Source organism: Myodes glareolus, chromosome 24 (assembly GCF_982192425.1).
Source record: "Myodes glareolus chromosome 24, mMyoGla1.1, whole genome shotgun sequence".
Classification (NCBI taxonomy): domain Eukaryota; kingdom Metazoa; phylum Chordata; class Mammalia; order Rodentia; family Cricetidae; genus Myodes; species Myodes glareolus.
The window spans coordinates 2,692,278-2,706,851 of NC_142049.1; the positions used below are offsets into that span (position 1 = coordinate 2,692,278).

The 14,574-nt window shown below is 39.4% G+C and overlaps 1 protein-coding gene across 3 annotated transcripts in view; it reads right to left on the bottom strand.

The window, feature by feature from the left end:
- Positions 1-14,574, bottom strand: part of Pak1 (p21 (RAC1) activated kinase 1) — a 114,840-nt gene that overhangs the window by 63,073 nt on the left and 37,193 nt on the right. The window contains exon 1 of one of the 3 annotated variants that reach the window (XM_085682963.2): positions 5,601-5,722. The exons of the other annotated variants lie outside the window; for them this stretch is intronic. The gene's annotated coding sequence lies outside the window, so the exon portion shown is untranslated. Of the gene's footprint in view, positions 1-5,600; positions 5,723-14,574 lie in introns of those variants that run through there. 3 annotated transcript variants of the gene reach the window in all.

A 14,574-nucleotide genomic window follows, 5' to 3' on the forward strand; every position in this document is an offset into this window, starting at 1 on the left:
GCCTCGGTGAAAACCCTGCCTCCAGCACTCACTGCCTATATAATCATGTCTTCTCACTGGACCTGAGCTACTTTATCTGTAAAATAAGGATACATTAGGAATATCTAGGAGTTTAAAAAACAAACAAACATGAAAGTACTTTATATATTGCTAAATTATCTGAGACATTTATTTTTCCTGATAGGCATCCCTTGCCACTGCTACCAATACCAAAACCACTGAAACCGACAGACAAGAGCATTTTTCTTATCTTATTTAAGTAGCTTTGCGACTTTTCCCCATAAGCTAAAGAAAATGAGCAGCTCTGGAAATTCACTATGAAGGGAAAGACAACCCTTACCACATGCCACTTGCCAGAGAAAAAGGTTACCCAGGTTGGCGGTGTCTTTAACCCCAGCACTTGGAAAGTGGAAGGCAAATCTTTGTGAGTTAGAAGCCAGTCTGATCAACAGGGCAAGTTCCAGACCAGCCAAGGCTACACGGTGAATCTTTTTTTAAAGAGCCTTCTTCCCTATAAACTAACTTTCTATTTTGGCTGGTATGCTTTGCCCACCACGTCATCACTGAAATAGGAAGCAGTTGTCAAGAATAGTAGGTGTAGCATGACTTCCGGGTCCAAGCTGGCAGAGACAGCACAGCCTCCTTGGTCCTCCAGAGATATTTATTCAGTGGTCAGAGACTATACTAGAAGGACATTATGAGCAACCAAAAGTGGAAATGAGACAAGAAGAGGTGCTTATCACTTCTGTTGAAGGAAAACTAAGGAACTTGATGAGCAAAAAGCACAAAATCATTTAGCCCTCGTCATGAGAAAAAAAGCAAGTAGCGAGTGGCTTATAAAGAATTCAGGGCCAGGCCCAAACTACTATCAAAATGCTGCACAATCCTGACCACATTAACCTCTGCCAATCACCTTCCTTCCCTTGCGCTTACTGACAGTTCAGTACTTACACAAGTAAGACAGCTGCTGAATGCAAGAGTCTGTGTTTAACAAAACCACCTCTACAGAATATCAAGCTGGATATTAAAAAAATAACAATAATAAAAGCACTCCAATGATAACACAATTGCAACTTGTGTTCCACAGCCAATGCAAATCAGTAAGATGAGAAAATTTTACCAACAAATCCCAGATCACAAGCCAGAAGGAGCTTCTGCCAGCTCAACCTCTAACACGAATAGGGGCTCATGATTTCTCTGTCACCTTATTAACAAGGTCAGCTGAAAGCATTATGGTCAATCTTAAATTGACAAGACATACAGGAATAGTACGTCAGCCCAGGCAATTACCACGTATCTACATAAGCCTCTCTTCTCCATTTCTGTCTTGTTTTGTTTTTCTGAGACCAGGCTTCTTTATGGAACCTTGGCTGTCCTGAAACAACTCCACTATACACCAGGCTGGTGTCAAACACAGAGATTAGCACTTTAATCCCGAGTGCTGGAATTAAAGGCACATGCCATTACCTCCTGCTTCGTTCTCAGTTTCTTAAATAACAAAATGGAGGTAATACTGGTACTTCCTGGTATTGTTTGGAGAAAAAAAAAGCAAAAAAAAAGAAAGGAGAAAAATATTCCATGCTGTAAGATAATGCTCTTATACACTGTAAAGATTTGTCATTCGTATTGGATTAATAAAACACTGACTGGTCAGTAGCCAGGCAGGAAATAAGTGGGACAATCAGACTAGGAGAATTCTGGGAAGAGAAAAGGCAAAGACAGATGCAGTCACCAGCCAGATGCAGAGGAAGCAAGATAAGAATGCCTTACTGAGAAAAGGCACCCAGTCATGTGGCTAAACACAGACAAGAATTATGAGTTAATTTAAGTGATAAGAGCTAGTTAATAATAAGATTGAGCTAATAGGCCAAACTGTTTATAATTAATATAAGCCTTTGTGTGCCTTTGGGACTGAATGGCTGTGGGAACAGGTGGGACAGGAACTTCTGTCTACAAATGGGACCCAAATATTTGGCAAGAATGTCCACATAAAGCCTGAGAACACTTTTTAAAAAAAAAAGATTCTAGACAGACAGGAACAAAGTCAGGTACAGCTACTGGTAACTGTCTCTACTCTGGTAGGGTCTGGTTTTTGGCAGTGAGCAGAGGTGTGGCTCTTTGAAGAAAGGATTCCTGACTCAACATTAGCAGCAAAGAAACCCATGGTATATCTCTTAAGAGGCTCTAATACCAAGAACAACTTAAATGGTGTTTATGAGCAGCCAGCAGTGGTTTCTGGTGGTGGCACGGACCCGAAAGCCCACAGAGTTGTGGCAATGGCTTCCGCCAGTAGCTCCACCATGAAGCTAAAGAATGGGCAGGGGAAGCCACCAAAGCCGTACTTTTTAATCCTAGCCGTATCATTAAATAGATTATAGATTCATGTGGCCAGAAAAAGATAAGATATACAGTAAGACAGACTCAGACCAAAACAAAAAAACAAAAAAACAAACAAAAAAAAAACTCCGAACAGTTTACAGTATGTTTAAAAATATATGTAGGCTTGAGAGAGAAAAGAAAAAAGACAGAGGAAGTCCTTTAAAGAAAGAAATAGAGCGGCTAGGTGTGGTGGCACACGCCTTTAATCCCAGCACTTGGGAGGCAGAAGCAGAGGGTCTCTGAGTTCAAAGCCAACCCAGTCTACAGAGTGAGTTCCAGGTCAGCCAAACATACACAGAGAAACCCTGTCTCAATAAAACAAAAATTAAAAAAGTAAAAATAAAAGAAAGAATAAATAAAAACACATAAAGATGAAAAATACACAGAGAATCTGGATACTGTATATTATTTTGTTGTCTTTGACTTGTTTGACTGCTGAGGAAGGATCAACAGCTACTAAAAGACATTTGATTATAAATGTTGCTGGATTAATCCAACCTATATATTTTGAAAATGCCTTGACTTCAAAATTTAAGTCAAAAGATATATTACTTTGGAGAAGAAGTTTTGTTTTCTTTCCACAGGAAATGAGACGTTGTAGATTCATTCGGGGTTAAGAAAATGAGGTTTGATCAAGGAAGATCCCCTGAAAAATTTTGGACAGGATCAGATGGCCCAGATGATCCAATGTTTCAGAGCACCTCTGTTGGAGTTTCCTCTGGGTTCTGCATCCAGAACAGCCTCAAGACCACTGGCTGAGATGATCCAGCCTCACAGAACACTCTAGTCAGGACTTGACAATAATCCTAAATTTTGTTTGTGTCCCCATAAGATTATCAGTGACCCCAATCAGCAGGAAGCAGCACAGAAACTACATCCACATTCCCAGAAAAATGGATTATGGATGTTTGTCTTTGTTTAGAGTGTTGGTTACCAATTGTTATGAATAATGATCAGGAAAAAGGGCTAAACAAAGGAGATTAGGTTCAGGGTCTTGTCTGGAAAAGAAAAAAAAGGGAAATTCTATGAGATAATATTATTGCATACTGTAAAGATTTATCACTCACATTGGTTTAATAAAACAGATTGGTCAGTAGCCAGGCAGGAAGTATAGCCAGAGCAACCAGAGTAGAATTCTGGGAAGAGGAAAGGCAGAGATGTAGACAGCTGCCAGATGTAAAAGAAACAAGGTAAGAAAGCTTTATTTTTTATTTTTATTTTTTATTTTTTTGGTTTTTCGAGACAGGGTTTCTCTGTAGCTTTGGAGCCTGTCCTGGAACTAGCTCTTGTAGACCAGGCTGGTCTCGAACTCACAAAGATCCACCTTCCTCTGCCCCCCCGAGTGTGCTGGGATTAAAGGCATGCGCCACCACCGCCCGGCTTAAGAAAGCCTTATTGAGAAAAGGTACCCAGCCATGTGGCTAAGCATAGACAAGAACTGTGGGTTGTGAGAGCTAGTTAATAATAAGCCTCAGCTAATAGGCCAAACAGTTTATAATTAATATAGGCCTCTGTGAGTTTCTTTGGTACAGAACAGCTGCAGGGCTGGGTGAGGCAGAAACTTCCATCCACAACTCTAAAACTAAAATGTTTTATTAGGTAAACAAGACTAAAGCCTTAAAAAGAAAGAAATCAAGCCTTTACCCCAGTGTGCTAACAATGCTTAGCAACAGATATACAACAAAATCTTCAAACCCATGACACTATCAGAACAACGTCACAGACTGAGCGTAAGAATTAAATCAAATAATACACAGGTAAGGAACTTAGGGCAGTCCCTAACAACATATACTTGTAACAACATTAGCACCTATTAATTCATTTAACCTTCCTATCCCTCCATTTTCTGATCTATAAAATGGCAATAAAAGTAGTTAACTCAAAATTATTAAGTGGACTAAACAAGCTATTATATTTAAGGCTGGCACATAGTGACTACAATAGGAGATCATATCAATATTAGCTTTATCTTCTACCTATCACTATGACTTATGTACAAAGAGAATGCTGAGTCTCAGCTGCCGTTGAGTTTCCCCCACAATGACATTCAGCAGTACCAGGACATTTCCGATTCGGAAGACTTTGTGGGGTAAGAGGTGTATTAGTTTCTAGTAGACAGACAACAAGGGCACTGCTGAACATCTTATAACAGAGCTGGAGAGACAGCTCATTGGGAAAAGAGCTTTCTCCACAAACACAAGAACCTAAATTCAGATCCTCAGCACCCAGGTAAAGGTCAGACAGTGGCACAAACCTGTAACCCCAGCACTGGGTAATCAGAGACGGAGAAACACCTGTGGCTTACTGCCTGACTCTAGGATCAGAGAAAGGCCTTGTGTCAAAAACCAAGATGGGTAGGGCTGCAGAGATGGCTCAGTCATTGTGAGTACTTGTTGCTTTTGAAGGTTCAATCGCCAGCACCCACATGGTGGCTCATCACCATCCCTAAGTCCAGGCAGAGGATTCAACAAGGACACACACACTTAGTAAACACATATTCAAGCAGATAAGATACCGTAAGTTTTTTTTTTTTCAATAAAAAGGGTGGAAAACAACGGAGAAAGACACCCCAAGTTGACTGCTGGCCTCCACGTACACACAGCAGTAAGGACCCCTATGCACACACAAGAATCCAGCACATACACACACAGGCACACAATTTTATGTAAGCATTCTATTATTAATTGGACTGCTCCACATCCACCAGACAGAGAATTCTGCTACCTGAAATAACAACTCCCGAGGCTGAGAAATAAATATAGATTAAACAGAACTGTAAATCCCTGCACTCAGGAGACAGAATCATGAGTTCAAGATCTATAAATAAAACAAGTTAAACAAAAGTTCTACCTTCTGAACATCTCTTAACTGGACTAACACATAAACCTATCTTCTACACCTTATTAAATGGGAATAAAGATTTTAGAACTGCATTTACTAAAGCTCAGAATGAGCAACAAAAAAAATTTTACAAAAGAACGAAGATCAACAGGAGAACAGCTGTTCTTTGCTCCTGTGTCTAGGCTATTGCTTTCTCCAGGAGCTAACACAAAGACACGTCTCAGACACCTTGCAAGTCTTCCCTCCACCTTTCCTCTCTCCACCCTTGCACAGGTTTAAATCAAGATCTAGCTCCTTCAACAAAGGACAGCCACTAGTGAGTGACCTCTCTCCCTCACATTCGGAGCTGGCCCGTGGGTCAGAAAAGCCTTCCTACATACCTTGTCCAGGGCTCCAGTTCATGCAAAGCTCCACCTACTGCTACTCCTTCCCAAGGCTAGGGAGATATTTTGCTTGAGAAGCTGAGCTTGGGTTGGACCATGTGAACTCATTTCCTTTCCCAGCTTACAGGAATGAACTGGGCTCAGGGAGGGGCCCAGGCAAGTCTTAACAGCTTACTTTGGACTTTCTCCCCAGGAAGTGGCTTTGAAGAGAAAAAAAAAAAAAAAAAAAACAACGACTGTGGGTATCTTAGCGAGAGAAAACGTGGAGAATGGGCTTCAGAGAGTAGCCAACAACTAACACCTACAGGTAGTTCTCACATCCAGTTCTCACCAGTACTGTAAGGACGAATGCCTCTCTTCTTGGGGGGAGGGTGTCAAGTAAGCGCTCCTTGTGTGCCAGTCACTGTGTGAGGCTGACTTCCCTCCGTGTTCACAAGCAGCTTCTGAGGTATTATTTAATTTCCGAGATGAAGAAAATGAGGGTGAGGGAGGTAGTTAACTTGCCTTATGTCACTCGGGCAATAAGTGACAGTTGAAGTTTATTCCTATGCCAGCATGGTCAGCTGCTGTGATAATTATTTCATGTGCCAACCTGACTGACCTCGGCCTGCCCGGATTAAACATTATATTGTTAGTGGGTGTTACAAGATGACATTAACATTTGAGCCAGTGGACTCAGCAGAGTGCCCTCTGCACTGTGGATTGGCATTGTCCAGTCCTTTTAGGGCCTGCATGCAACAAAAGGAGGGAATTCACCCCTTTTGCTTCCTGTCTGCCAGCCTTTCTGAACGCTGTGTCCCCTCTCCTTTCCGCCCTCAGAAAAGGATTTACATCATCGGCTGAATTCATAGGCTTCAGACTCGGACTGATAAATGCCTGGTTTTACTAGGTTTCAAGCTTGAAAGTAGCATCCTACATTATAACTGCAAGAGCCAACACCTCGCAATAGAGATTTAAGAGGAAGCTCCCACTGACATCTCTCTCAACTCTTGTCCTGAACAATTTACTGGAGGGGTATTTTGATTTTCCTAAGGCAGGTCTGGAGTTTACTATGTAGCTCAGACTGGCCTCAAACTCACCAAAATTCTCCTGTCTCAACTTCCTGAGTGTAGTGATATTTTATTTGTATTTTAATAAATAAAGCTTGTCTGAAGATCAGAGTGCAAAGCTAAGCCACTGAAGGCCAGGGAATGGTGGCACACACCTTTAATCCCAGGACTCTGGAGACAGAGGCAGATGGAGCTCTGTGGGTTCAAGACTACCCTGGGCTACACAAGATCAATCAAGAAGCAGATCCAGGTGGTGGTGGCTCACACCTTTAATCACAGTGTTTGGGAGTCACACACCTTTAATCCCAGCACTATGGAGGTGAAGACAGGAGTAATACGGCTGGGCGGAGAGAGGAATATACAGGAGAAGAGACAGGAACTCACTGGAGTGTGGAGTCTGAGGTCTGGTAGAGACACGGTGCAGTCTAGGCAGTCTGAGGATCGCCCCTTTGGTCTGGGCATTGATAGAGGGAAAAGGTCTCTCTAGTGACTGATCGCTCTGCTTCTCTGATCTCCAGCTTTAACCCCTGTATCTGACTCTGGTTTTTAATTAATTTAAACCAACTAGAATTTGTGCTACACCTGAGTACTTGAGACCATACCTAGTGGAGTATTTTTCATTTATTTATAATAAAAACTTTTGGTTTCTCTGAGAACTTTTTGTTGTTGTTTCTGGAGACAGGGTTTCTTTGTGGCGACCTGGATGTCCTGGAACTCACTATGGTATGCCAGACTGGCCTCAAACTCAGAAATCTGACTGTCTCCTCTTTCCAGGTGCTGAGATGAAAGGTGTGTGCCCCCCATGCCTGACTTCCCCCGTAAACGTTTTAATGCATAGTTTTAAGCAACAGTTTAGCCTTATGTAGACTTATGTTGAGGTTTCTCATAGTTCCTCATACATGGCTACCTAACATATAATTCTTAGATACTTGTTTTTGCTCATCTCCCAAATTCTTAAAATTTAATGTTACCAAAAAAATCTTAGCCTTACTTATGCACTGATTCACTTAGGTTTGTTGTGTGGTCAAGGTGACACGGCTTTGAGAGCTACTAGCCCCAGCTCCTCCCACTTTTAATGAGAATATCTAACATCCTGCAGAAAAAGGAAAAAGCACCTTCTCCTGGGGGTTACCAGGATAAACTTGATATGGGAAATTTTAGTCTTTAGAAAGGTGATAGGATCTCAGTATAGTTGGGGAAGAAAAATACAACCTACATATGGAAGACTATTGTGGTACATTATTTGTATTTTAACAAATAAATGTTACCTGAAGACCAGAGGCAAAGCTAAAGTCACTAGAGGTCAGGTAATGATGACACACACCTTTACTCCCAGGATTTGGGAGACAGAGGCAGATGGATCTCTGTGAGGTCAAGGCTACCCTGGGCTACACAAGATCAATGCAGACACAAACCCAGGTGGTAGTGGACTATACCTTTAATCCCAATACTGGGGAATGGTACCTTTAATCCCAACACTAGAGGGAATATAAAATGGGAGGAGAGAAGTTTAGTCTGCTTAGTCTGTGGTTGCCCAGCCTTGGTAGAGGTGAGACTTCTCTAACACAGATCAAAATTAAAAACACGAATCAATGATGTTGTCACTGAATGTCTGGTAGACACAGGTGCAGATGTAACAACAATATCAGAATCTTGGCATCCGAATTGGCCTCTCCAGGATGTAAATATTCAGTTTTTAGAGATAGGAACTTTATCTCAGGTAAAGCAGAGCATGAGATGTGTTGAATGTATAGGGCCAGACGGGCAGAGAAGAATATTAAAACCATATGTGGCTAACATAGCAATGAATTTGTGAGGACATGATTTGTTACAGCAATGGAATACTCAAATTAACATTCTTCCAATCATAGAAATAAACCATAAACTAATGTATGTTTCTGGGGGAAACATTAGAAGGTTTTATAAGGAAGAGGCACTGTACAACATTCAGGTTGTACAAGAACAGGGCACAGCAGAAGCTGATACTTCAAAGGCACCAACAGCCCTAATTTTAAAATGGTTAACAGACAAGCCTGTATGGATTAAGCAAGGCCTTTAACAACAGAAAAAGTGCAGGCCTTAGAATAGCTGGTGCAGGAGCAACTAGATGCTCAGCACATTGGAGAATCTATCAGCCCTTGGAATTTTTCCTGTATTTGTTTAAAAGAAATCTGGAAAATGGAGAAGGGGAACAGATTTAAGAGTTGTTAATAAGGTGATTCAGCCAATGGACTCTCTCTATAGCCTGGCATTCCTCTGCCTTCTCTATGGCCTCTTACAGTTATTGATTTAAAAGATTGTTTCTTCACTATATCTTTATAGGAAAAAGACAGAGAAAAATTTGCCTTCACAGAGCCTACTTATAATAATTCTCAGCCTGTTAAAAATATCAGTGGAAGATTCTCCCACAGGTAATGTTAAGTAGCCTCACCCTGTGCCAATATTTTTTAAGTCACTGGAAATGACAGTAAGCAATTTCCTGAATCTATAGTTTATTATTACATGACAACATTTTGCTAAATGATTCCAATGTAGATACTTTAGAATATTTGAAGAAGAAAATTTTGCCTTGTTGGGGGATTATAAATAGCATTTGAAAAAATACAAAGGAGATTCTATTGATTATTTAGGTTATAAAATAGGGTTACAGAAAATTAGACCCTAAAAGGTACAAATTTGGAGAGATTGATTGCAGACTCTTACTAGTTCCAAAGACTGCAGGGAGACATTTCCTAGCTGTAGCCCACTGTTGGGATAAAACCTGATGAACTGATTCATTTAAACAAACCTTAGATGGGGAAAGGGACTTAACTAGTCCCAGGGGATTATCAGCAGAAATTGAGTAAGAATTGGCTTTGATTTAAGAGAAATTACAGAAGACACATATGGATCGTGTGGATCTGAATCTTAACTGCATTCTGGTGACACTACCCTCCAAATATTCCCTACAGGAATTTTAACGCAGAGGGAAGATATTATCTTAGAATGGATTTTTTTACCACATAAACTGAGTAAAAAATTAAAAACTTCTGTGGAAAAGGTTTCTAAGTTAATTCGTCAATTAGCAGGAACAGACCCAGCGGAAATTAATAAAGATTAAATTAACAAATTATGGGAAGAAAGTGAACCCTGGCAAAGAGCTTGTAGTAATTTTTTAGAAGAGATTAACAACTATCCTAAAGCAAGAGAATTTGACTTATAAAGAGAATTAAGTGGATCCTTCTTCACATTGTATGGGACACACCAGTAACTGGAGGCCCTACATTACATACTGGTGCAAATAAATCAGGAAAGGCAGTTTACAAATCAGAAAATTTAAGTAAAGTGGAACAAAGCCCTTATGAGTCTGTTCAAAAGTCAGAATTATATGCGATTCTCATGGTACTAAGGGATTTTAAAGAACCTCTCAATATAGTCACTGATTTGCAATAAGCAGAAAGAGTTATCTTGCATATTGAAACCACTGAATTTACACCCTATGATGCAGAACTGAGTTCATTATTTATTCAGTACGAGATATAATCAGGACTAAGCATTGTCTCATATACATAACACACATCTGATCTCATGCGGGTCTACCAGGTCCTCTAGCACAAAGTAATGCAGAAATTATCAATTATTCATTGGAAATGTGCTGAAGGCCTCAGAATTTCATTTAAAAAATATCATGCTAATAGCAAAGGTTTAAAGAAGAACTTTTCCATTACATGGCAACAAGCCAAGGAGACTATAAGGAAATGTCCTACTTGTTTTTTATACAGCCAAACACCACTACCTGCAGGAAGTAACCCAAAGAGTACTCAAAGGAATACAATTAGGTAGATGGATGTGTTCCATTTAGTGTAACTTGGAAACCTAAAGTATGCACACCACATCATTGACACCTACTCAGGCTTTCAGTGGGCAACTGCTTTGAGTTCTGAAAAGGCTGATATGGTAATTACACATTTGCTGTAAGTAATGGTCATCATGGGTATACCTGCACAAATAAAGACAATGTCTCCAGTGTATGTCTCTAAGAAAATGAAACAGTTTTTTGCTTATTATAATATAAAGGATTTTACAGGCATTACACACAATCCTACAGGACAGGCAGATATAGAAAGAGCAAATCAAACTCTAAAGGATATGTTAAATAAACAGAAAGGGATGATAAATACTCCCAGAAATAGATTGTGTAATGCTTTATTAACATTGAATTTTTCTAAATGCTAATAAGAAAAGAGCAACAGCTGCAGAGAGACATTGGATAATAGAATAAACTACAGAATTAAGCCAGCTGATATACTTTAAAGATGTACTGATTTCAAAATGGAAACCAGGACATGTGTCACATTGGGGAAGGAGTTTTGCTTTTGTTTCTACAGGAGAAAAGCTATGGATACCATCAAAATTGATAAAGATTCTATTTCAACAAGAGACACCTTTTAATTAGAAGAGATAACAGTTCATCAAATATCATGGCCTTTTAATCTGAATTAACCTATAAAACAAACAAATGCTTTTAATTTGATTAGATATAACTTGCCAAAAGAGAATCTCCCCAAAATTAGGGTTGGGGAAGGGTTTTGTTTCTGTCTTCAGGAGAATGAAGACATCCAGCTAAGGAATCTGAAGACCACTGGACAAATGAGACCTCTGAAGAAAAAGGACAAATCATCCAGAAAAAAAAAAAAAAAAGAGTAAATTGGTCTATTGGTATATCACATTCCCAACAGGGTAAAATTCCATAAATCTTCCCAAACATTTGTTTCTGCTCTTCTCTACAGACATATAATACAAATGCTCCTTTTGGAATCCCAATCCAATTAAAGATTGAAGTTGGCTCTGAAGTTGGAGTGTGCCTCTCTCCTTCTCTAAATACAAATATTTTAAAAGAAAAATTCAGAGTTTCTGTGCCATATCAGGAGAATTACCCGGTGTAGGACAGAAGAAAGATAGGGACCCAGGTTATAAAAACTCTATTTTCAAAAATTTGACCTCTCTCCTTACCTATTTTTGTCTCGATGGTACCTTTCTTTAAATATATTTATAAATTTATAAATATATAAATATATTTATATTTAAAAATATAAATTTTCCATAGTGATCAATACATTTTCTGACAGTAATCTCTGACGTCTCCAGGAAGAATACGGGGCCCCACAATAATGACACCACCTGGTTCATATGATGCCCTCGGCTGATAGCACCCCTTAAAGATGGGCTTTGGACTACAAACTGCTCAGGACGGTTTTGAGGTGGCTAGTTTAGATGATCCAGCCTCACAGACTACTCTAGCCAGGACTTGAGACGAGCCCTGCACTTTCCCATTACGCAGAGACTGAACAACAAACACTAAAGCTACCTCTCTCAGGACTTGACAACCAAAAAATTTTCTTTTCAGGATTTCCTAAAGATGCTGTTGCCCCCAGACAGCAGAAAGTAAATTTAAGAATACAACACCCACATTTCCAAGACGTGGGATGGATGGTGTTTGGTCATGCAATAAATTATGGATGTTTGTCATTGTTTATGGGGTTAATTACAAGTTATTATTGGTAATAGTGAGGAAAAAAGCTAAACAAAGGAAATTAGATTCAAAGTTCTTGTTTTGAAAAGAAAAAAGGGGAATATAGATATGATATGATAGAAAGGTAGATTGAATCTACTCTGAAAAGAAAAAAGGGAGGATATAAGATAAAAAAGTAAATTATTGAATCTTTTAAAAAAACAACTACTAGTTTTAATGTTTTATATTGAATTGGACTTTTGTATATTGTATACAAATCTTGTATATTGAGATTAATTTTATTAGAACGTACTGTACACACATTTCTACTCTTGTTCAAGATATTGTACCTATATAACTCATTTAACAATGAAATGCAAATTTCTAGTCCCTGAAAATTATTATTACCAAATGTTTAGGACAATAAGGAAATGTAGGTTAGTAGTTAATAACCTAGTATAATTGAACTTGTAGTGACATTAGGTATGTTGCCAAGGTCAAGCAAAAATATAATTTAGAGAGGTCATTTTCAAACACTTCAGAGATCTACAGAATACGGCATTTAAGATGTTTTAATAGCCTAGGTTCTTCTTTTTTGTGACAGTGAGACATGTCTGCCCCTGATGCAGAAAGCAAGTTATGATAGAAAGTAAATTAGGTACAAAAATTTGGACTCTCAAGGTAGGACAGATATGGATACAAATGGACTGGACATTGTTGGTGCACTTATTCCTGCCTGTATATATTGTATATAGTTGTTGTACTAACTATATATAGTTTTCCTTATATTATCTATAGCCTTTCTTTTTTATTTTATACAAAAAGGGGAAATACAGTGGTATATTATTTGTATTTTAACAAATAAATGTTGCCTGGAGACCAGAGGCAAAGCTAAAGCCATTAGAGGTCAGGTAATGGTGACACACACCTTTGATCTCAGTACGAAGGAGTCACGCCTTTCATCCCAGCACTAGAGGGAACATAAAATGGGAGAGGAGAGGCTTAGGCTGCTTAGTCTGTGGTCGCCCAGCCTTGGCAGAAGTAAGACTTCTCTAGCGGCTTGGCGGCTTTGCTTTTCTGGTTTTCAGGTTGAACCCCAATATCTGTCTTTGGATTTTTATTATCCATGCTACGGAGATCAGAGGACATTAGGCTTGGCAGCAAGCAACTTTACCTGCTAAGCCATTTTATCAGTCTAATACTTAACCTTTTAAAGACATTAGTTATAACCTAATAGTCTGAAACAATACAACACTGACCTTGAGAAATTCACAGATTAAAAGAAACCAAAAAAAGAGGCATGAACAACAATAAAAATAATTACAACCAGAGCTAGCATTTCAAGAACTGTGTGTCTAGTATTCTGCTCCAATCCAATCCAGGTCTGCTGCCCAGAGCAAATGTCCAAATTCTTTCAGTGCAGCACAGTGCCCATGCATGTAGTAACTCCTATAATGGGGCACACTTCCGTGAGAGATTGAAAAGAAAAAAAAAAGAGTAAGGGAACAAGGCGGGAAAGGGAAGTTGGAATTTCCCACATTTTTGTAGAAGCTAGAACACAGTACTCTGTTTATGTCTAAAGCAGTCTATAAACTCTACTGTAATTCATAAATGCTTGTGGGTACGATTCTTAACCTTCCTTACCTTCTAAAGTTGAAAAGCAGCTTGATATTTTTAGGATAAAATCTACCCTAGATGGTGTTTTGTTTTGCTCTGTTCTGCTGTTTTGTGGTACCGGGACTTGAACCCAGGGCCTTACACCTGCTAAATAAGTGCTCTGAACTGTATTCCCAGCCCTGTTGTGTTTTAACAGAACTTGCCATTCATCCCCTAATAGAAGTCTCATGGCCTGAAATCTGAAAGATAGTTTCAGAGATTGCTAACAGTTACAGTGATATTTTATTTATGTTTTATAAATAAAGCTTGCCTGAAGACCAGAAGGTAAAACTAAGCCACTAGAAGCCAGGCGGTGGTGGCACACACCTTTAATCCCAGGATTTGGGAGATAGAGGTAGACGGATCCCTGTGAGTTCAAGGCCACCCTGGGCTACACAAGATCAACGCAGAAACAGATCCAGATGGTGGTGGCTGCTCACACCTTTAACCCCGGTACTGGGAGTCACACTCCTTTAGTGCCAGTATTACAGAGGAATATAAGATGGGATGAGGCAGGAACTCACTCTTTCAGTCTAAGGATTTCCTAGAGGTAAGCGTTCTCTGGTGGCTTAGCTGCTTGGCTTTTCTGATCTTCAAGCTGAACCCCAGTATCTGTCTCTGGATTTTTATTATTCATGCTACAAGCAGCTTCTCTATAAGAACTGTCCATGAAAAGAAATTCAAGGATTGATACTGTAAGCCAGACTTCTAGCCCAGTTATCTCAGAGAATTTCTGTGTGGCCTTGAGTTATTCATCTACAAAACAGTAGCAAGA